Source organism: Triturus cristatus, chromosome 8 (assembly GCF_964204655.1).
Source record: "Triturus cristatus chromosome 8, aTriCri1.1, whole genome shotgun sequence".
Lineage (NCBI taxonomy): Eukaryota > Metazoa > Chordata > Amphibia > Caudata > Salamandridae > Triturus > Triturus cristatus.
In genome coordinates, this window is record NC_140591.1 from 996,286,247 (window position 1) to 996,309,767 (window position 23,521).

Below are 23,521 nucleotides of genomic sequence, written 5' to 3' on the forward strand. Positions count from 1 at the left end.
GGAGCTGGTTTTGCCACAGAACCAGAATTTCAGTGCACAAGAGCGCCTGTCATGTGCTGGTAACCTCTGACAGTGTGCAGTCCCTTGAGCCCCTTGGCCTGAGTTTTTGGCCACACACCCCCCTCTTTTCCCTTTGCTCCAATGGAAGTGCAGTGCACCGGCGGATCCAAGATTGACAGAAGGCACTACATTCCAGTGCCCATGGAAGAGCAGCCTGAGCGTCCTCTGACACTGAGTGACGAGTGTTGGATCCTGAGAATGGTCCCGGGTCTGCACAAGATGATCTGTGCCCATGACCAATGGAGAGCATATTATTTGTAGTGTCTGCAGCAGAGGAAAGACACAGGTGCACTGCCTTGAAACATTGAGACCCTCGAGTGAGCTGTGAGTGTTTGCCAGGAGGGCACTCCAACTAAGCAGTACTTTCTTTTCTCATGTATGTTGAATGAAGAGGCCCATGCAAAAGAAAACAACAGAAGAAGATTTGATGGACAATAGAAGCCTGCCAGAGAGGCTTTTTGAACGGACTCTGGGCATAGGTGGTTTCACGAGAGGTCTCCGTGTGATTGTATAGACTAGGTGTTAGAAGACTGTTTGTTTTGCTGGCATTGTCTAGTATAAGCAGAATAAAATCCATTTTCTGTGGAAAGGTGCCCCCTTTTCACCTCAGAGCATTGATGAGGGTCACCACTGTTTCACCTGAACATACAAAAATGTATAGGAGCCCTAAAATGTTACTAAATATTTCATTTGTAATAGTGGTCGCTACTTTCTCCCGTTGTCTATATATTCTTAATAACGTGTTTTCTAGTGGGTTTTAAACATGACGTTGTCATTTATGGGTGGGATTGTTTTTCTCTACCCAATTGACTTCTGCACCCGCTTCCCAACCTATGTCTTTTTTCCACTACTGTTTCTTTGCACTCTTTTCACCCTTTTCCTGAACATGAGCAGGTTAAAAGATTAGAATTCGTAAGCAATTCTTCTATACAGCTTCTGCATCGACACTAGTTAGTAGTGAACATCACTAATTGTTGGGGGTGTGATCTTATGCCACCTAGATAGAGGTATTCCTTATTTTGTCCTGCCATATGTGGCCTTTGTGCTTCTTCGTGTTCAAGGAGACCTGTCCAGAGAGAGAGTCCAAGTACTAGGATTTTGCTCCATCAGCAACATCTTGATGATCTGGTGAATATAGACCTGGACTAAGATCAGTATGAGTATAGTGATTGCCTATGTAAGGGCAAAAGGAGGGTCTGTCGTACTTTGATATTTGGGACCACGTAGGAGACAGGGCCCTACCCCTGTCTATCCTGGTATTGGCGAACCGCAAATGGTTAATGCGGTATGTACAAGTGCTTTGTATACCGTTCTAGCTATGAATGCACTGTGTACACGTTATTCTGCATCACTACGCGGGTTCCATTTTGGAAGCGGTGGCCATCTTGTGATTGCCCTCACATAGGCTATAATGAAGCAAATACGGGCCTCACAGCACATTTGCCTGTCCATGACTCTTCCGTGACCTGGGCAGCTTGGCTCTGCTGCCCCAGGTCAAACTGGTCTCACGAGCTCCCCTTCCTCCGGCCACCTGTGATTAGTATCAGGGCTTGACACGCCATAAAGTCCTTTCATCCCACTCAAGCCTCTGGCTAATCTCTTTCACACCTGACTGTTCCTGCTTTATGGCTTGTTTCCCAAAACAGGAGATGCTCATGTTTATTGGGGTCAGTTGATATCTGATGTGGGATCTGAGCCTTGCTGGGTAAATAATTGTGGGCTGGCTGAACTGAAATGTGAGATTGCAATCATGACTCTGCTTGTTCTTTGAAGTAAAATATGTGAATGACCAACTGCAAGAGAAGGGCGGTGTTGCCCAGAGCGTAATATGCATTATAAAAGCGAACACTGGTTTCTGTTCTGGAGACTGCCTCATTCAGTTGCTAAGGCTTCTGTGCGACGTAGTCTCACTCATTTGAGTTTAATAAAGATGTCTTTTCATATTTCAGCTTCTGTTGCCAAGTTCTTTGTGATATTATCAAGATATGCAGAATTTTATAATACCACATCAGGAAGTACTCGAAGTCATAGGGTGCTACCCCTAGCACCTCTGGGGTCTCAAAAATTGGAGTACTTCAATAGGATGTCAAAGAAAGGCAGAAGATGGTGTGTGGGTTTGTTATGATGGCAGACCAGTAATGCCAGACTGCATGCTTGCGCCAATGGCTAGAATGTACCATGGAGACACACATGTGGGCAGGGATGCAATGACTCAACTCTTTAGACAAGATTGGTTTAACGCAAAGTTCAGAAATGTAGCAGAGAGCTTTTGCCAGAGATGTTTAATATGTCAACAAATGAACGCTGGCAGGAAAACTGTGGTCTGCATGGGAAAGATTGGAAAGGCAGAGGGTCCTTTTGTGAGACTCCAATTAGATTTAATTCAACTACCTGCTTGTCGAGGGCTGAAATATGTGCTTGTCATAGTTTGTTTATTTTCAAAGTGGGTGGAAGCATACCCGACCCGAAGAAATGACAGCTTGACAGTGGCCAAACTTTTATTAAGAGAACTCATTCTCAGATTTGGTTTTCCAGTAACGACTGAATCAGATTGAGGGTCTCATATTAATAATGAAATAATACGACTAATCTGTGAAGCATTCAAAGTCGAACAAAAATTGCACTGCGCTCACCGTCCAGAGGCTTCTGGGGTGGTAGAACAATTGAATGGCACAATCAAGTCAAGACTCGGAAAGGTGTGTGCATCCACCCCACTGGAATGGCCTGATGCTTTGCCCCTTGTTCTGATGGGACTCAGAAGTATTCCAGACAGAAATACTGGATTGAGCCCCCATGAAATACTCATGGGAAGAGAAATGAGACAAGCATGCGTACCAGGGCCCAAGCTGTTGAATATAACTGATTACTTGGTTTTGGACTATTGCAAAGAATTGGCTGGCAGAGTGCGTACTAACTCTCATCAGGTTGGGGAAGACGCTTTCAACAGACAGCTGAGCCACTCACATGATTTGTATCCCGGTGATTGGGTAGTTGTGAAGAATCACACTCGAGAATCGTGCCTAGCACCAAGGTGGGATAAACCTCATCAAGTTATTCTGACTACCTCGACAGCTGTAAAGTGTGCAGGGTTGCCTAATTGGATTCATGCAAGCCAAGCCCGAGAACTTCCGTCTGATCTCTCTCTTGCCCTGGGTGGCTAAAGTGGCGGAGGCACATGCCAATAAAGTTCTCTCTGACCTTATAATCAAAAATAAGATCTTAGACCGGTCTCAGAATGGATTCCGGGCTGGTTACAGTACCGAAACAGCTCTTCTAGAGGTGAGTGAACACCTGCGTTCCATCCTAGATGAAGGTCAAACATCGGCACTCGTATTGCTCAATCAGAGCGCCGCGTTTGACACTGTCTCCCATCGGATCCTTCTGCGTCGGCTAGAAGAAGCAGGCGTAAAAGATCTTGCCCTTGAATGGTTCCGCTCCTTCCTGTCAGACAGATCCTTTCAGGTTTTTGCTCCCCCTTTTGCTTCCTCTATCAAACCCATTGAGCAGGGGGTTCCTCAGGGCTCAGCGTTAAGTCCGGCCCTGTTTAACCTCTATGTTCAACCTTTAGCTGCTGTCGCCCACTACCATGGTCTTTCCATGGTCTCTTATGCGGACGACACCCAGCTTATGGTGGCTCTCTCGAAAGACCATGCTAACGACGCCTCCCAATTTCGGATAGGTCTTGAGGCTGTCGCGGGCTGGTTGACAGAGAATTGTCTCCAGCTCAACGCCAGCAAAACCGAGGTCCTTCTGGTGGGCAGGGACAGTGGCCTCCGTCCCTGGGTCCTGCCCCCTCCCTTAAACTGGTGGGAAAGAACCTCGGGTTTTGTTCGATTCGGCCCTGATTTTTTAAGAGCACACCAAAAAAATAGCTGGCACCTGCTTCGGTCTTCTACGTGGCTTAAGACCTATTCTTCGGTTCTTTGACCCGACCACACGTCAACTCATAGTCCAGGCCACTATCCTCTCCAGACTAGATTATGCCAACTCGTTGCTGCTAGGTGCCAATAAGGCGGAACTGAATCGTCTTCAGCGTGTCCAGAACTCAGCAGCTCGCGCCATTCTTGGTCTTTCTAGGTCGTGTTCGGGTGCTGGGGCTGTTCATCGCCTCCATTGGCTTCCTATTTCTAAAAGGGTTGATTACAAATCCCTCTGTCTCACCTTCAAAATCCTAAAGCTCTCCACTCCTGAGATCTTGTCGGGCCTGATCACCCCGTACATCCCCAGCTGCATATTGCGCTCTTCTGAATTGATCCTGGCCGCTGTACCCAGAGTCAAGAGATCCAGAGCTGGGGGCAAGTCTTTCCGTCTTCTTGCGGCCAAGCTGTGGAACTCCCTCCCTTTGAAGATCCGCAGCTTGGAATGTTTGACCTCTTTCCGTAAAGCTATCAAGACTTTTCTCTTTCCCATGGCTTAATCATATCTCTTCTGGAAACTGCTACTAGCGCCGGGATGCCCCTTCGTTGGGGCAGCTGCGCGCTTTATAAATGGTTTTAACATAACATAACATACCAAAAGGGTACCAGCTCTACCAGCTCCTGAAGAAGAAGAATCACAATTGAAACCAGAAATTGATGATGCTGAAGGATGTGCAGCTGAAGAACTTCCTATAGAAGATCCTGAAGTAGCTGCCCAAGATCAACCAAGCACTTATCAGGATGACTGGATCTCAGTGGTAGACAAACCTGAAGTACTTATAAGAACTAGAAGTCAAACACAGTTAGATAGACAGGAGAAGAGTGAGGACCATACAGGTATAGAAGAAGTCGCTCAGGAAATTAGGGACACACTGTTAGGGAGCCTGAGCAGGAACAGATAAGGAGAGAACAATATACTCAGACAAAAGAAACTCAAAGAACTGTTCCTGAGTCTGAGGAGGAACAGTCAGGAATTATAGAAACAGCTCAGGCAGAAGAAAGTAAAAAGGTAAAAAGACCTGAACAGGACCAGATAGGCATAGAAATGCAAGTTCAGGATACAGAAGAAAAAACAGACATCACGAATCCTGAACAGGGTCAGATTGAGGTAGATGAATACATCCAGGCAGAACAGGTCGAAATAAGCCCTGGACAAGGTCTGATAGTGAGGAAATCTGAAGACAAAGCTGATCAAGTTGTACAAAGACCTAAAGAAAATGAAAGGAGTCTTGAAGAACCTGGCAGTCCAGTGAAGTTTAAGAAAATTCAAAAAGGTGATAATTGGGCAAGAATTATCAAGAGACTGAGATATCGACTTAAGACAATTAATGAGGAACCTGATCAAGTAAATGAAGTAACTAGTCAATCTGGACCTTCCAGGGTAATACCAAAACAAAGGAGTCAAAGAATAAAGACATTGAATTACAAGTTCAAGGGTCCTGAATGGACATATGTCATTCTTGAAGACTTTGAAAATCTCGATTTAAATGAAGAAAGTGATGAAGAGCTGAATGTTGATCAAATTGAGGAAAAAGTGAGACCAACTTGAAAGAGAAAAGACGCTCAAGGTGTTATCGCTTACCAGGTTCTGAATTAAAGAGGATATAATCTTGTTGCCCAAGATGTCTGATAATAAAGTTGCCGGAAAACCAAAACAAAGCAGTATAAAGAAGTGTTGTAAGATCTGTATATGTAGTTTAATATTAGTCCTCATAATATGGGTGGAACTAGCAATAGCTATTCCCTATCTAATGGTTATTGACAAACAAAAGAGTACTAACCCACATACCGAAGTTGCAAACATTAAAGGCAATAGAGTAGATTTAGAAACACCAGATGAGCTAGATTTACATCACACTGTAGAAAAGAATGAAACTGATTTAAATGTATTTGCAAATCTCTTTATGTAGAAACTATGGAAGTTAGTGATTGCTATGTTTGTATGAAATTGCCAAGCTCAGTAGCTGAAGGGGTGACCTATCATCATTTACCCTTGACATTGGAATTTCATGTAGTGCACTAGCTAGTTTATTTTATAGAACTGTAAAGCTGCAGTATTACTATTCAAATGTAGATGTAATATTTTAATAAGTTCCCATGCGAAACAGCATGAACCCTGTCCTTAGTACTAGAGACTCACAATTCATGGGTGAATATTTCCTAACATTGAAGAAAATAGATATAGCTGATGCGCATAAACGCAACTTAACCTGTAAATTACATGAAGTAGAAAAGATGTTTTTGAATTTAGTAGAAAATAGGAGACAGGATTTCAAAAGAAGAGCCTCTGAACCAAAACCACAGATACCTAAATGGGCTGAAAGGGAAGACCTTTTAGTAACTGGCAAGACTCATGCTGCTATGTCTCTGGACTTTGAAAAGAAAGGTAAAATCTGTCTCCACAGACTTAAAACAGAATATAACAATGTATTTATTGGTTCCAGTGAATGTGAACATAATTTCTTAGTAATTGGGGTTTGGGAACTAAGGAATAACTGATCCAGTATTCCCTGGAATTTATTATATTTGTGGAAACAATGCCTATTTTAGGTTGCCTGATCACTGGTATGGGAGTTGCTATTTCGGAATAGTATTCTCTAAAATTTAGCATGTCAAAAGAATCACTGGAAGCAATAAAGACAATAGTGGACTAACAAGATACAAGAGAGCTAGTTTTTCAGAAATAGTAGGTGATATATTTGGTGCATTGATACCTTCAGTGGGGGTTCTGTTAAATTCTCTGAAAATGTGTCAATTGTCAACAGTAGTTGATCCGTTATCTACTGACACTGCTGGAGGATTTCTGCTGATCAATACTGAATTAGATGCGGTCAGGTCTATGGTTTTGCAGAATCAACTTGCCCTTGATACCTTATTAGCAAAAGAGGGAGGAGTCTGTAAAATGCTGAAAGCGCAACATTGTTGCACATATATACCTGATAAGAGTGTAGAAATTGGAGGATATATTTTAAAAAAACACATTTGGAAGAAGAACTGAAACCACTGTAGGTTGACAGTGTATGGAAGAAATTAACAAATAGTTTTTCCACCATTAGTAGTTGGTTTTCTAATATCGGTAAACTTATCTTAGGTCAAATACTGTTGACAATAATGGGCATAACTTTGCTAGTTCTAATGATAATGTGTTGTCGCAAATGCAGTGGTAAAAGAAGAAAGTATGAAGGGAATGAAAAGGGTAGGAAAAGAAAGTTAGAAGAAATACGACTTGAAAAGGTTAAGGGAAATATCTACAAAAGAATGAAAGGATCACAATTTAAGAAAGATAAGGGAAAGAATAAGAAATTTCAAGACATCAAAATAGTAGAATGCTAAAGTTGGCATCTGATTTAAATAGGATTTAGTGATGGCATAAAATGCCATCAGAGAGGGGATTGATGGAGCAAGGTTTCACATCTAAAGAAACTTGCTTATGCAATCCTCTCGAATAATATGTAATACTGTAACCAACATGTACGTGTGTACTAAAATTGCACCATATTTTACATAATCCTATCTAGGGGAAGATTTTCTATGTGCCATCTTAATAAGTAACCCGAGTGTCCTAAAAATGGCCGCTAAAACGCGGGAACTCTTCTGCACATGCGTCTACCACATCACGTGGTGTGACGTTCTTCTGTCGCTTGGGGAGAAATCTTTGCAGCTGCACAGTAGCTTCTAAAATGGCTGCTTAAAATCAAACACTAATGCACATGCCGAGCTGAAAGTAACCTATGCACGTACTACTAAGCTATTAATGCAAAGGATTTATTAAGTAAATGGGGTTAGAGTAGAAGTAAGTGGTATCCAGTGAATTCATTTATTTTTGTATTCTAACAGTTTCTTTTCTGACTCTATCAATAGTTCGTATTTGGGCCTTGGGGGGTGACCACGTCTCTGTTCCCTTGTGATTTCTACACATGCGCAAAACGACTGCTTGCCCTGGAACAAGTAATACAAAATTGACTGACTGACAAACCCTAAGCCGACAAGGACATGGGAACCCAACCGGCTGACCCTACTAGAGGAAGAAGGGGCAACAATGTATAAAGACTTTCCGATCCACATATGAAATGCTTGTGGGTATTAAAATTAAGGGGAGGAGAATTAGACAATAACCTAAAGAAAAATATTGCATTTGGTATGGTATGGTATCCTCACGCCACTGCATGGCCCAATCAAATTGCGGGTCAACATAGAATTGAAACATTTGGGGGTGGATCATGCACTTGAATTTGGTATAACAGAGGTACGTTATAGTTAGTTAGACACACTTGATGCTGAGATGCTGATGCTATGCTGAGATGCTGCCCGATTTTGCTGCAATCTGACTGAGGTATCCCACACTGGGGAAAATTCGCGGAACAACCGAGGAGGCACATCTAGGGAAGGGTCCGGACGTGCCCGAGCCAGAGAGAGTAGCACCAGAGAGGTGTGTAACGCTGGCGTTGCACTAGAAGAGGTCACTTTTCCCTGTCCCGAACCTGTCCTGAATTCTTGACTCTCTGATGTCGGGGTCCTCACACCATTCTAGGTAAATATATCTGTAGGGTAAATGCTCCGTACTTGTTCTCTGTCCTTTCTCTCCTCAGGTGCTGTCATTGCAAGAACGTATTAATGCAAACTGATTATAAGCTAATTGTACTATTTTCCTGATGGAGGTTTTCTGGTCTATTCATGTGTATTTGATTTGACTCACAAAATTATTAATTCAGATAAACTTTTAAAACTCCTTCTGAGTCTGTGCTTCTTTAGAATAAAACGCATTGTTGAATTTTCCTTCCTATTCTAATCTACTACTAGTTCCGTTGACAGTGCATTTACTCAGGAGACAAGATTGGTAAGAATACTGGTGTAAAGGCTCCTGGGGTAAACAAATTGATGAAAGTGAGATCCTGTGCACACATATGGGTAGTATCAGGTTCTGTATGTGTTCAACATAAGCCAGAAGGTGTGAAAAGATTCTTATTATGGATAAACACTGGTCGACATCAGGCGTGTAGCGTGTAAGATTCCTTTAATGAAATGTTTCAATTCAAAGTACAAAAGAAATTAATCAGCCGACACGTGTTTCGTCACAACGTGTAGCTATTGTGACTCATCAGGGCTGGTACGGGAGGTTGTGTATGTCGTTATTGACCTCAAGTATGAAGTCACACGAGGAGAAGTACCCGCTGAGGAAACGGCGGGAACTGGGATCGCCTGGATAAAGGCTGAATAGCAGGATCTGTAGCCGGTGGAAGAGCAGTCTCCGGTGTGGGATCTACTCACGATTCCTGGTTGCGGAACACATACAGAACCTGATACTACCCATACGTGTGCACAGGATCTCACTTTCAGTTTTGCTGTGGGTCTTGACCTACACATTGCAGGGGCATTTTATTGGGTTTGTCGCCCCTGACCTAGCTGCACCGGATACTATTGCTTACTATACCCAACCACGTACACGCCTGAGCGCCAAGCTTCCTCCAAACTAATCAAACCCTCACTACTGTCTAAACAAATTGATGTCCAGTGGATATTTGCAAGCTCATTTGCGTGTATGAATGTATATGGGCCCAAATGAGTGTTGTGTGTATGAATGTGGTGAGCTGGTAAACTCTGCCAGTCCTCCAATCACCCAGTCAGTCTCTTGTCCTTATCTAATCATTGTGCCAAAACCCAAGCACCTATACATTCACCATGCACTCATCTTGCAGTACTCTAATCATCCAGTCACTACCTATGTACTCTGCAATGACCCAGGCACTAACTCATGCACTTCTACAATTCCTTGAGCACTACATATACAGTTCAGTAATCTCCCAGTTACTACCTATGCACTCCTCCAATCACCCAGTCAGTCTTATGTCCTTATCTATTTACTGCGCCAAAACCCAAGCACTTATAAATTCACCATGCACTCACCTTGCAGTACTCTGATCATCCAGTCACTACCCATGCAATGATCCAGGCACTAACTCATGCACTTGTAGAATCCAGTGACCACTACCTATACAGTTCAGTAATCTCCCTGTTACTACCTATGCACTCCTACCATCACCCAGCCAGCACCATGTCCTTATCTAATCACTGCACCAAAACCCAAGCACTTATAAATTCACCATGCACTCAGCTTGCAGTAATCTAATCATCCAGTCACTATCCATGTACTGATGCAATGACCCAGGCACTAACTCATGCACTTCTACAATCCCTTGAGCACTACATATACAGTTCAGTAATCTCCCTGTTATTACCTATGCACTCTTCCAATCACCCAGTCAGTCTCATGTCCTTATGTAATCACTGCACCAAAACCCAAGCACTTATAAATTCACCATGCACTCACCTTGCAGTAGTCTAATCATACAGTCACTATTCATGTACTCATGCAATAACCCAGGCACAAACACATGCACTGCTAAAATCACCTCTGCACTTCTCATACAGTTCAGTAATCACCCTGTTTCTACTGATGCCGTTCTCCAATCACCCAGTCAGTCTCCTGTCCTTATCTAATCATTGCGCCAAAACCCAAGCACTTATAAATTTACCATGCACTCACCTTGCAGTACTCTAATCATCCAGTCACTACACATGCAATGACCCAGGCACTGACTCGGGCAATTCTACAATCCCTTGAGCACTACATATACAGTTCAGTAATCTCCCTGTTACAACCTATGTACTCCTCTAATCACCCAGTCAGTCTCATATCCTTATCTATTCACTGTGCCAAAACCCAAGCACTTATAAATTTACCATGCACTCACCTTGCAGTACTCTAATCATCCAGTCACTACTCATGCAATTACCCAGGCACTGACCCATGCACTTCTACAATCCCTTGAGCACTACATATACAGTTCAGTAATCTCCCTGTTACTACCTATGCACTCCTCGAATCACCCAGTCAGTCTCATGTCCTTATGTATTCACTGCGCCAAAGCCCAAGCACTTATAAATTCACCATGCACTCAACTTGCAGTACTCTACTCATCCAGTCACTACCCATGAACTCATGCAATGACCCAGGCACTAACTCATACACTTCTACAATCCCTTGAGCACTACATATACAGTTCAGTATTCTCCCTGTTACTACCTATGCACTCTTCCATTCACCCAGTCAGACTCATGTCCTTATCTAATCACTGCACCAAAACAAGCACTTATAAATTCACCATGCACTCACCTTGCAGTACTCTAATCATCCAGTCACTACCCATGTACTGATGCAATGACCTAACTAACTAACATGTCCACTGCTAATATCACCTGTGCACTGCCCATGCAGACCTCTAACCACCTGCACACTACTCCAAATACCAAGGTGGTACCCATACAGTCCAGCAATCCCCCTGTCACTTCACATGCACTCCTCCAATCATACATCCATCACCATGTACTTATCCAATCACTCCCCCAAAACCCAAGCACTTATAAATTCACCATGCACTCTCCTTGCAATACTCTAATCATCTGGTCACTACCCATGTACTCATACAATGGCCCAGGCACTAACATGTGCACTGCTACAATCACCTGTGCACTTCCCATGCAGACCTCTAACTACCTAGACACTACCGATCTACTCCTCCAAATACCCAGGTAGTACCCATGGAGTCCAGCAATCCCCCTGTCACTTCACGATGCACTCCTCCAATCACCCATCCATCAACATGTACTTATCCAATCACTCCGCCAAAACCCAAGCACTTATAAATTCACTATGCACTCTCCATACAGTACTCTAATCATTCAGTCAGTACTCATGTACTCATGCAATGCCCATGAACTAAAACATGCACTGCTATAATCCCCTGAGCACTACTAATGCAGTCCAGCCATCTCCTTGTCACTACCCATGCACTCCTCCAATCACCCAGCAAGCACCATGTACTTATCCAATCACTCGGCCAAAACCCAAGCACTTATAAATTCACCATGTACTCTCCTTGCAGTACTCTAATCGTCCAGTCACTACCCATGTACTCATGCAATGACCCAGGTACTAATACATGCACTATTAAAATCCTCTATCCACTGCCCATGCAGTCCTCCAAACACTACTCTTTCACTCCTACAATTATCCAGGTAGTACCTGTGTACTGCAGAAAATGCACTGTGATTTCAAAACAAAGTGTTTAAATGGTTTTTATGTAGAACTTGTTTGTTTAGTAATAGAATGGTATATTTGATAGATTTATATTAATATTATATTTTTTTTTTACAGATATTCGCCATCATCATTAAAAAAGACTAAAAAAACAGTAAAGAGGAAACAACAAAAGAAAGATTATTAAAGGAAAAGACAACAGCAAGAATTAGATGAACTACAACATTTGGGAAAAAAGAAAAAGTCTTGCGGTAAGAGAACAAAAGAATTTACTAAAAGACTTTCAAAGACTAGAAACAGTTTGCACAATGTAGAAAGAATACCTCAACAACAAAGAAGAATAAAATAAAAAATAGGAGAAATTAATGGTAAATCACATTTTCAAAAAAAAATCTATGGTAAAAGGAGAAAGAATCAATTTGATGATATAAGGAAAATAATGTTCCACAATAGAGTAGTACTTAATTTATTAAAAGATGGCAAGAAACATAAAAAAATCAGCGTTTTATATAAAGAAGACAGAGATTGAAACTATTGTTGAAAAGGCTTTTGAATTAAAAAGGAAATTATTCATTTTAGTTTTAAACAGAATTCGATCATTAGATAAGCCAATATATTTTATGAAGGCCAACAGTAAAAAGGAGAGACTAATTAACAGAACTAACTTTTGTGATATTTTTTGGGTCAGTGGAAGCACAGTTCAAGTTCAGAGCCTTTTTTTAATGAAGAGATCTATTTTCAAACCAATACATTAGTGCACGCAGTTGATACCAGTGGTCGTGCTTATGAAGTGAAGAATGGCTGTCCAAATGAAAAAGGAAAGATGGTTCCTAGAAATGTAGAAGCAGTGATAGCTGATGAAGTTCTAGGGAGACGTAGTAAAGCGCCTGTGTATACTTGGGATTGTAGTAGTATTTGTAGTATACGACAGGAGTCTATTGATATTTTGTGCAACTTCTTACTAGAGTATAGTCAAAAAAAGTGTTAAACAAAAGATTAAGATGCTGCAAGGACTAGATCCTTGCAAAGTGAGAAAAAATACTGGTTTGCAAGGTAATTCTCTGGCTTGTCTTTCTAGAGAAGTGTGTCAAAGTGTTTTTCATCATTTCAGAATGTTAGCATTACATCACTCTCAAATGTGTAAGTTAGTCAGAATATTGTATTACGCAAAAAGTCCAGCAATCATTTTAAGTGACTTAAACAGTGCTCTTTTGCATGGGTCAGTATCAGATGTAAGAAAAGTTTGTGATGAAATAGAGTTTCGTTACTTTGGTCCTGAACAAGAGTGTAGAGAAAGTGAGACATTAATAAAAGTAGGTGTTGAAGAAGACGTGAAAGATAGCAGTACTGAAAAGTTTGAAGAAGAAATTACGAAGTTTAAGGTAATTTGTTGTGAGAGACCAAATTATGTTTGTATTTGATGACAATGAACTCACTATGAAAATCAAACTAGGAATGTTGATCTGTATTTAAAAAGTGAAAAATAAAAAAATGATAAGTGGAAGGAATTTGCAACGTATTTGTTCGTAGAAGATTGCTTTGATTTGGGTGGTGATCAACGTATTTGTAAATATTGTTATACCAAATTAGAGGATAACAAAATGCCAGCTAGAGCTGTACATAATAACCTAGAGTTGGTAGGTATTCCTCCAGAGCTGATAGATTTAGATACTTATGAACCATTGTGATTCAGTCTGTGCACCCGTTTCAGGCTATTGTTCGTATGGATCCTAAAACAGGTAAGTTGCCTCCCACAGATTTATAGAGAGGATTAAAAGGAAGAGTTGTGTATTTACCTTTAGATTTAAAGAAAAATATTGAAACTATTGGTGTAGAGAAAGAGGAAACTGAACCTGTAGTTATTCTAGTTAATGATGTTCCTACAAAGAGTCAGAAAATATGGCAAGAATTAGTAGATGTGAGCAAAGTGCAAAAGGTTACATTATATCTCACAAAAAACAATGATTACTACAAAAATGTGTATGTGGAAGAAGAAGAAATAATTTTAGGAGATGATAGCGAAATTTCAAGTGGCCAAATTGAAAAAATGGACATGTCCAAAACTGAAGAAATTTATGAACATTATAGTGTACATCCTTTACATTCCAAAGAAGTGATGGGAAATAGTATTGAATTATTCCAAATGAAGAAAGCGAAGGGGACTTCCATGAGTGTTTGGGAAAAAAGTTTGTTGTTTTCCACAGCTCTTTCCCGCATCAGAATATCAGACAACAAGATTGTACTCAGAAGATCCAAGATTTCGACAAAGTATCCCATATATATTTCATCTTTTATTTGAAAGTGACTTGTCTGGACTTTCATATGCAGTGAACCACATATTAAAGACAGGAGTTCATCTTCAAAATGTTTCTGCAAAGGAACTCATGGACAAAGTACATCAGAGAGATGATCATTTAGAATCTCAATTGATTAATTTGATGGCGTGTCAATGTGGTACTAATGAGTATTGGTATCATCGTCATGGAGAACTTAAATGTATGTTGAGGAACTTAGGAACTCCTAAGTGGTTTAATACACTAAGCTGTGCTGAATACGTTTTGGACGATTTACTTGAATTTCTTCAAGAAGCAAATTCAAATATTAAAAACATTGAATTCAAGACACCTGGAGAACTGTGCTCTTTGGATCCTGTAAATGTGTGCGGATATTTTAATCATAGGTTTCAAGCTATGATGTCTTTTATCTGCAATAAAAACAACCCTCCTCTTGGAGAAGTTATTGATTTATAGGAGTATCAAGCTAGAGGTGCTCCTCATACACATATGCTTTTATGGATCAAGGATGCACCCATATTTGGAACTGATTCAGATGAGACTGTTTTATCTTTTATTGAAGACTATGTTACATGTGCTATACCAAAAACAAGAGAAGAAAACACCTTAAGGCAACAAGCTTTACGGTTTCAAACACAACGATGTGGCAAATACTGTCAACGGAAATACAAGTCGAAGGAAAAGTTTTATACCAAATGTCGTTTTGGATTTCCACGTCCAGTAATATCCAAAGGAAGAGTCAATAGTTTCATGTCAGCAGTGAGACATACCATCACTAGAAAATCTCCCAAAAATACTTACAATTTAAAAAGATGTGAACAATCAAAGTACATTAATGATTATAATCCAGTGATTTTGTCGATGTGGAATGCTAATATGGATATCCAGTATGTTGCAGATAATTCCATTGCTGTTGCTCGGTATGTAACGTCATACATAACAAAATCTGAAAAAACGGAGTAGAAAGAAATGTGGGAAGAACTTTCCCACAAGAAGAGTCTTAGTAAGAAATTGTACAGCTTTAGTTTGAAGATGCTGTCCCATCGAGAGATTGGATCCTACGAATGTTCGGATCGGTTGTCCTCTGCAAGTTTATATTCAAAGTCAAGAGAAATCATTTGGGTTAGTCTAGGTCTTGCTACAACACAAAATCAAGTACTTCAACCTATACAAGAAATTGAATATTTAGCATTAAATGAACCGGAAAGCACAGATATTGTTAAAACAAACATGTTGAATACGTATTATCCAAATAGAAGTCCTCTTCTTGAAAACATATGTCTCTATGAATTGCCGCAATATTACAGTTTTAAGAGAAATATTACAGAGAACATAAATGAAGAAAAATATGCAGTGATTGGTTCAGAAGGATGTTTGGTGAAACATAGTAAAGGAAATCTGATTATTCACAGGAAACTGAGTTGCGATACTCCTGATAAAAGGGAATTTTACGATTTAGCACTTCTGCGACTCTTCAAGCCTTGGCGTACGGAACTGGAATTACTTGGAGATTTTCAGTGCTATGAAGATTCTTTTAATGCATGTAAAGATAGCATTGAATGCACACTTTTTCCAAATTATCTCCAAATGTTGAATTAAGAAATTGAACAGGAAGCTAGTATTGCAGCTGAGATTGCTAGAGACAGTTCTCAAGATAGTCAAAGTTCTGCTCCACTGAGTCAAAATCCACTAGGAGAACCAATTCTTGAAAATGAAGCAGCAATCGCCATGAGTGATGTGGAAACAGCAATGCATGAAGCACAACACAATATTATGGACTTAGGAAATATGGAAAAGCAACTCAATATTGAACAGAAAGAAATATATCAGCAAGTGACACAACAGATCGACCATGGTTTACTTCATGAAAAAAAGAATGAAACTTCACATCTTTTAAACCTATTCAAATGTATATCAGTGGTCAAGCTGGTACAGGAAAAAGTTTCTTAATTAAAGTTTTGACCAGTTATTTTCAGAAAACCACTGAATCACATTTATCTTGTGTTGTAACTGTTCCAACTGGGTTAGCAGCATACAACATTAAAGGGATTACTTTACATCGTTTACTAATGTTACCTGTTGAACATGAAAACAAGTTGGAATATCATAAGCTTTCTGGAGAAGCTTGTTTGGAAGTTTCAAGAGTACTAAAGAAAACGAAACTTTGATTTGTGATGAGGTGAGCATGGTCTCAAACTTAATGCTTGCCTTTGTGCATTTAAGAATGCAGCAAATTTTAAAAACACAATATGATGTGTTATTTGGAAGAAAACGTGATAGTTTTTGGTGATCTACTGCAACTTACTCCTGTAAAAGGGCAATCAGTTTTTAAAACACTTATGCATGAGGACACCAGAAAATCTTTGGGAAATATTGGAAATGTCAACATTTGGTCATATTTTGAGTACAAAAAACTTATTAAAAATATGCGACAGGCAAGTGATGAAGATTATGGAAACTTCTCAAAGATTTAAGAATTGGTGTATTGACAGAACATGGAAAAGAAGCTTTGCAAAGTCGGCTACTTACAAACGAAAACATTGCTCCGGAAAGAATATACAAAACAATTGGAGAAAACAAATCTATGATCTGCCTAATGCCAACACTGCGAGAGTGTTCTACATTCAATGAAGAGCTTTTAAAGCTGGAAAACCAACAAATAATAAAAAGGAAGCCATTGATAAAATAAAGCACAAAGGAATTACTATTATTTTGTCAGAAAAATTAAAAACAAAATTGGATTCTTTGGAAAAATCTATATCTAAAACTGCTGGTTTAGAAAAGAATTTAAATGTATGTGAAAACTGTCGGGTAATTTAACGGCGTAACTTGGATGTTGAAAAAGGTTTCGTAAATGGAGCAATGGGAAAAGTTGTTGATTTTGTTAACTATGAAAATAGAGATGGAATTGAATTTTTAGAGATTACATTTAATCAGATTGAAGAAGTAAAACAGATTGGAGTTTTTTGCTTGTTAAAAATGTGTATGTTCGTAGAAAACACTTTCCTCTTTCTTTAGCATATGCGGTGACCATTCATAAATCTCAAGGTTTAAGTGTAGACAGCGCTTTGGTAAACATTGGAAGTACTGTGTTTAAAGAGGGAATGGCGTATGTTGCATTGTTGCGAGTCAGAACTTTATCTGGATTGTAATTGATTGATTTTGATGAGAGAAAGATTAGTGCAGATGCAGATTGTGTAAGAGAGTATAATCGGTTAAGAAGACTGTATGCTCCCAATTTAGGCGAATATCCTGTATATGAAAAGCGTGTAGTAGGTCAAAAACGAAGATATGAGAATCTCTGTAGTGAAGTTGGAAAGAAGAAAAAAAATCAAAACAATGTTGAGATTCCAAACAAAAAGAAAAAGGACACTGTTGTAGAGATTGTAGGATATCAGTTAGAAAATAGTTCAGGTATCAACGGGGGCGTGGCCGACTGCTGAACATGGCGGACGCTCGCTGAACGAGCTCCGCGCCCGGACCTGCATAAATCCTACCTAAACCCTCCCAGATCGATGCCCAAGGACCCTTGAATCCCCCGCAGTGGACCCCGTACCACACTTGGCACCTACCTGCTGTGGATCCCTATCCTGATTACCGATTGCCTCGCTTGCCAGGAGTCGTGGCCTACGGACTGGATGGCCTGTAGACGCCGCGGCGAGCCCCGGAGGATATGAGACGGGTGAGCTGTGACAGAGCCTCAGATGCTTGAGGACTCTGTCTTTCGGGAGGGCCTCTCCACTGGCATTCAACATTATTTTGCCAAAAACGCCGGTACTGCCTCTAACCCGCAGGTGGACGCATTCAAGACGGTGATTAGCGGACTAGCTATTAGCACCACAGCTGGGGCGCGACAGGAAATCCACAATAATCTTAGGGAAGTCAAAAACATCTTGAATCAATTAGAACAGGCAGCGGCTAATGACCCCTCTAGGGACGCCCCATTGCAGGAAGCCCGGATAAAGCACGCAGAGCTCCTAGAAACATTGCGATGCATTGACTACACAGCCTATACACATACCAAGTATGCTGACAGGGGTGGCCTGCTACTGGCACGCATACTCTGGGATGACCCCCCGCATACCCTCATACACGAGGTCACCACAGTGTCTGGCGACACGGTGGATACACAGCAGGGCATTAATGAAACTTTCTGCGAATACTACCAGACACTTTATCAAGCACCTCCCCTGTTGGACGAAGATGCTCTGGAGGCATTTTTCACTGACATGTGACTCCCCCAACTAACTAAAGCAGTGCAGGATGACATCTCGGGCCCCATTACTAAAGCAGAAATCAAGGCTGCCATCTGGGGCCTTCTCCGTAACAAGGCCACTGGCCTTGATGGCCTCCCAGCCGAATTCTTTGTTACCTTCTCAGACTCCTTAGTGCCCCAATAACGCACTGTATAATGCTGCAAGAGATGCAGGAACACTGCCCCCCACTACTAGGCAGGCACTAGTGGTATCCCTCCCCAAACCGGGACGATTGACCACAGACCTCTCGGGTAACAAGACCCTGTCTTTATTAACGACTGAGTATAAAATATTGAGCAGAGTTCTGGCAAGCCGCCTGCTCCCCTACCTACTTCTTTTGATCCACCCTGACCAGTGTGGGTTTGTACCGGCACATAGCACCTCGCTCAATATTAGGAGGCTGTACCACGTCATGACAACTACCCCCTCAAACTGGAGTAACGCGGGTTGTATCACCCTGAATTTGAGGCAGGCATTTGAAACGCTCAGACGGGACTATATGTTCCAGACACTCAAAAGATTTAGAATCCCTCTGGAATATTTGAGGTGGGTCAAACTGCTATACTCGGGCCCCACGGCAAAAGCCCTCACTGGGAGACACATTCCCTGCAAATATCCGATCGGTAGGGGCACCCGACAGGGATGTCCCCTTTCCCCATTATTGTTCGTGTTAGCATTAGAACCCTTGGCCCTCAGGGTACGGATGACTGCGCCGCTGGTGGGTATACAACTGGGGAAGGCTACGCATATAATATCTGCATATGCAGATGATATCATTCTGTCCTACGCTTTCTTTTTCCATCTGGGAGAACATACTGAGTCCATCCAATTTGGCCCTCATTCTTTAAGGGTTGCAATACACACGTTTGAATACCCCGGTATACAAGAGTACAGAACAGCTTCAGACCTAATAGAAGGCAATCTGGGTAAAGCCATCAGATCACTCAGAACACAGGTTCTGTTCTGGTCCTCCCTTCCGCTCTCTGTGATAGGATGAGTGGCGATCTCAAAGATGGTGGTTCTGCCGCGTCTGTTGTATTTCTTCACTAACCAGCCAGTGACAATCCCGACTACACTCCTCAACTCTCTGAACAAGATGCTCTCTGACCTCTTCTGGGGTGCAGGCTGCCGGAGGGTGGGATTGGCTAAATTACAAGTAGATACTGACAAGGGAGGGCTGGGTGCTCCTGATTTCCTTGCCTACTGCTATGCCAGTCAACTGCAGTGGCTATCATACTGTGGGGTGTAACGTACACGAGATAGACTATACCCTCGCGGATTACAGATCGAGGAGGACTCCACACACTGCTCTTTCCGGCGGCTCGTATACCAGTTGGTGCCCCCCCACTCCTACGCACAGCACTGGAGTACTAGAAAAAGGCGGTCCATAACACGCGGAGTTGCCCCCCATACTCGGAAAATATACCACTCCTAGGCATCCCTACTACCACAGGCTTACTTACTAGATGACGTATCCAGGCTTAGACGGAGGGGGGGTGGCCACGGTGGGCACGCTGTTCAGTGAAGGTATCCTTCTTGCATCATAGCAATTTCGTAAGATGTCATGGAGTTACGAACACACTATACCTCATGGATGCTGCACTTATACAATTTGTGAAGAAACATTTGGCCCCACGTAGGACGGCACCTGCCCGACATGAATTGGTCTACATGATCCACCTGATGGGAGAGGGCCGCCACCTTATTAAATGACTATATAAAGGGATGGACGCACACACTAGGGTACCCTTGACAGATTTACATAATAAATAGACCACAGACCTTGGTACCAAATTAACGGACAGAGAGTGGGACAAGATCTTAAAATACCCCAAGAAAAGCCAAGTTTAAGTTCATTCAGAACATGGTCATACACAGGGCGTGTCTTACCCAACATAGGCTGTAATGCATATACCCGACCACGCAACACCACTGCCCCAGATGCAGGTTGGAAGATGCAGGCCTGCTCCACATGCTCTGGGTATGCTCAAATCTGGCATCATACTGGCTGGAGGTGGTCACCATAATCAGAACCGCGACTGGGATCTCTTTCCCAGATACCCCCGTGGTCTGCCTATTGGGGCTGACCCGTCGTCCCAAAGCGCAGAAGGTACAGTTTCGCTTTATTGACTTAGCTTTGCTAATGGCCAAACGTGCCCTAACAATGAGGCCGAAGTCCATTACACCCCCAACACTCTGTAACTAGCATGGGGAGGTGGTGAGATAAGGCAGTGTGAAAGCGCGGCGAGAGGAAGCCAGGGGTCTACGCAAGAAGTTCATCTCCCTTGAGTGGGATACCATTTTAGAAGCGTTTAAAGCCCTTGCGAAGCCGCCAGTCCTGCCAGCGCAGACGCGATAGAAACTCGACTTCCCTACCCTGCACTGGCCAGTGCAGTGCATGAGCGATAAGTCCTATATACCACTATGCAGCTACCAATGGTAACTATGTAACTTGGGGCATCGACGGTTATGGAGGGGGAGGTTAATGGAAAAATTTCCTGAACAGTACAACATGGGACGGGGCCAGGAAAAGTTGGGTATGGTGGGAAGGGAGGGATAACTTTTAGTAATCACGTTACGTAAACCAGCTTGTTAGATATTGTTGGTACATCAGTGCAGATCGTAAGGTACCAATTGAGGTTTCCTCTAGACATAGGTTGCCGAACGCGGCTGAATAACAAACTGCTATGCCCTCACTGCTGGCGTAATTGCCTATTGAATTTTTTTACTGTACTGCGTATATACATGCACATTCTGTAATGGTTTATTGGTAATGGTTGCTGATTGTAATCTGACTAAAGAAAGAGTAAAAAATTTAAGAAAATTTGTTTTTAAAAAAAAATAGTTCAGGTATCAACTCCTATGCTAATGTGGTGGTGAACGTCCTATTTTTTCTAGAAAATCTCCAACAGCAAATTATGGAGAATTAAGAAAAAAGGTTTTGTTCCTTGTTGTATTCTATTTTTGAAAACTTGAGAACTGATAAAACTAAAATCCAAAGGGGGATATTCTCAAGAACGAGTGATAACCATTGCAAATTTAGCTTAATGCAACTTTGCATATCGCAGTCCATCACGAGAAAATCACACTGTCTTAACGTCCAATTCCCAACCCGGCGGCACCATGCGATAGCAGCACGATATCACGCCAAATGACTGCGTAAAAACCAATGCGACAAACTGAAAATGCAAAACACAAACGCCCAAAAGCTGCGATGCCCCAAAGCGTAATACCAAAATCAGCGAAAACCAGAGACAGGCCTGCAATTCACACGCGTCATGTGGGAAAATGCACTAGAAAAGCAACAAGAAAAACCCAAACCAATTTGAACTGCGCAGCACCATGGATGCACCCGGACCTACTGCAGAGGACAAGCCGTACTCCACAAGCCCACGGAGGACCAGCCTGGAACCCCGTGTTCGGGGAAGGACAAGGAGAAGAGGAAGAGGAAGACGGGGTTTAGTCCTCAGGAAGACCGGATCATCATCACGGAGGTGATAGAACACTACCAACAACTGTTCGTGACCTCCACTGAGGCACTGGTAATCCAAACAAAAATATGGCAGTCCATCGTCACCAACGTCAATGCAGTTGGAGTGTCGAGTAGGTCAATGGAGGAGGTCAAGAGGTGCTGGAATGAAGTGCACAGCCAAACCAAGGAGAAGCTCGCCACCAACAGGAAGGCAGCAAGGGTGACTGGAGGTGGGAGTCCTGCCCCACAGGAGGAGCTGGATGAGCTGGAGGAAATGGTGGCCATAGTCATCAGCGTGGAAACGGTGGCAGGAGTTGGGGGCATGGACACAGATCGATATGACCTGACCCAACAGCAACAGGGTGAGTAACGACCAGGGACTGGGGGGACGGGGGGAGATGGCCACAATGGCACATATGCACAATCATGTGTAGCACACTGCACATGCACAATGACTGTGGAACATGTCCCTCATCCCCGTGGCACACTGCAGCACACACACATAGCAATAACAGCACATCCGACGACAATGTGGTACAAAGTGCAACACCTACACTGCAGAATAGAGGACACAACAGGATACGCTTGTGCGTAGTAACTGTCCACTCACATCTGGCATTGCCTGAAACTGTGAGATGATAATGTACGGGTACTACCACACATCCATCATGTAGTCGAAAATCCCACTGTCTGCCATCAAAAATAGCCAGCTCCACCAAAACAGTCACAATGTGCCTTGTCATGCAGTCTGTATGTGAACATCTGCTAAGCGTCAACATACATAGGAAATTCTGTTTACCCACATCTCCCCTTAACATTGCAGAGGGACAATCAACACTTACTGCAGAGCAGACCACAAACCCCATCATTGATAATGTAAAGGACAACCTGCACATATGTCAAGACACCCTCCAACGGATAATGGACAGCCTCTGCACCCCATTGCCAGGAGCAGGGCAGGCCAGCTACCCCGAGGTAACCCCCCACCTGCACAGACCACACAGCAGGAATCACACACCACCACGGCTGTCTCCCAGGTTCCCAAGAACAATACATGGAATTTAAACGCCATGTGTTGGGTTGCCAGGTAGAGTTGGTGGATCAGCTGCGGGTGGGTTTTGAGCTCGTGGCAGCCAAACTCGATGCCATATGTGGGTGTCTGAGTCCCATCAGGGACCACGTACAGTCCCTAACGGACACCCCCTGTCCGCACCATGCTCACCGACAATCCTTGGCTGACCTCGCTGGGGCCATTTCTCGGATACAGGAACTGTCTAGTCAGACAGGCACCAGCGATGACAGCACAGAGTTGGCACAGATGCAGAGGACAATGGAGACCATAGAGCAGATGCAGACTAGAAGAATTGCTGTCCACGGCTGAACACCAGCGAGATGTAGCTAGGATCCTCCATGCCATGCAGTTC

General features: G+C 42.5%; 1 protein-coding gene across 1 annotated transcript in view; it reads right to left on the bottom strand.

Moving 5' to 3' along the window:
- LOC146805332 (cilium assembly protein DZIP1-like) overlaps positions 1-23,521 on the bottom strand; it is a 1,720,714-nt gene that overhangs the window by 1,008,409 nt on the left and 688,784 nt on the right. The window lies entirely within an intron of this gene.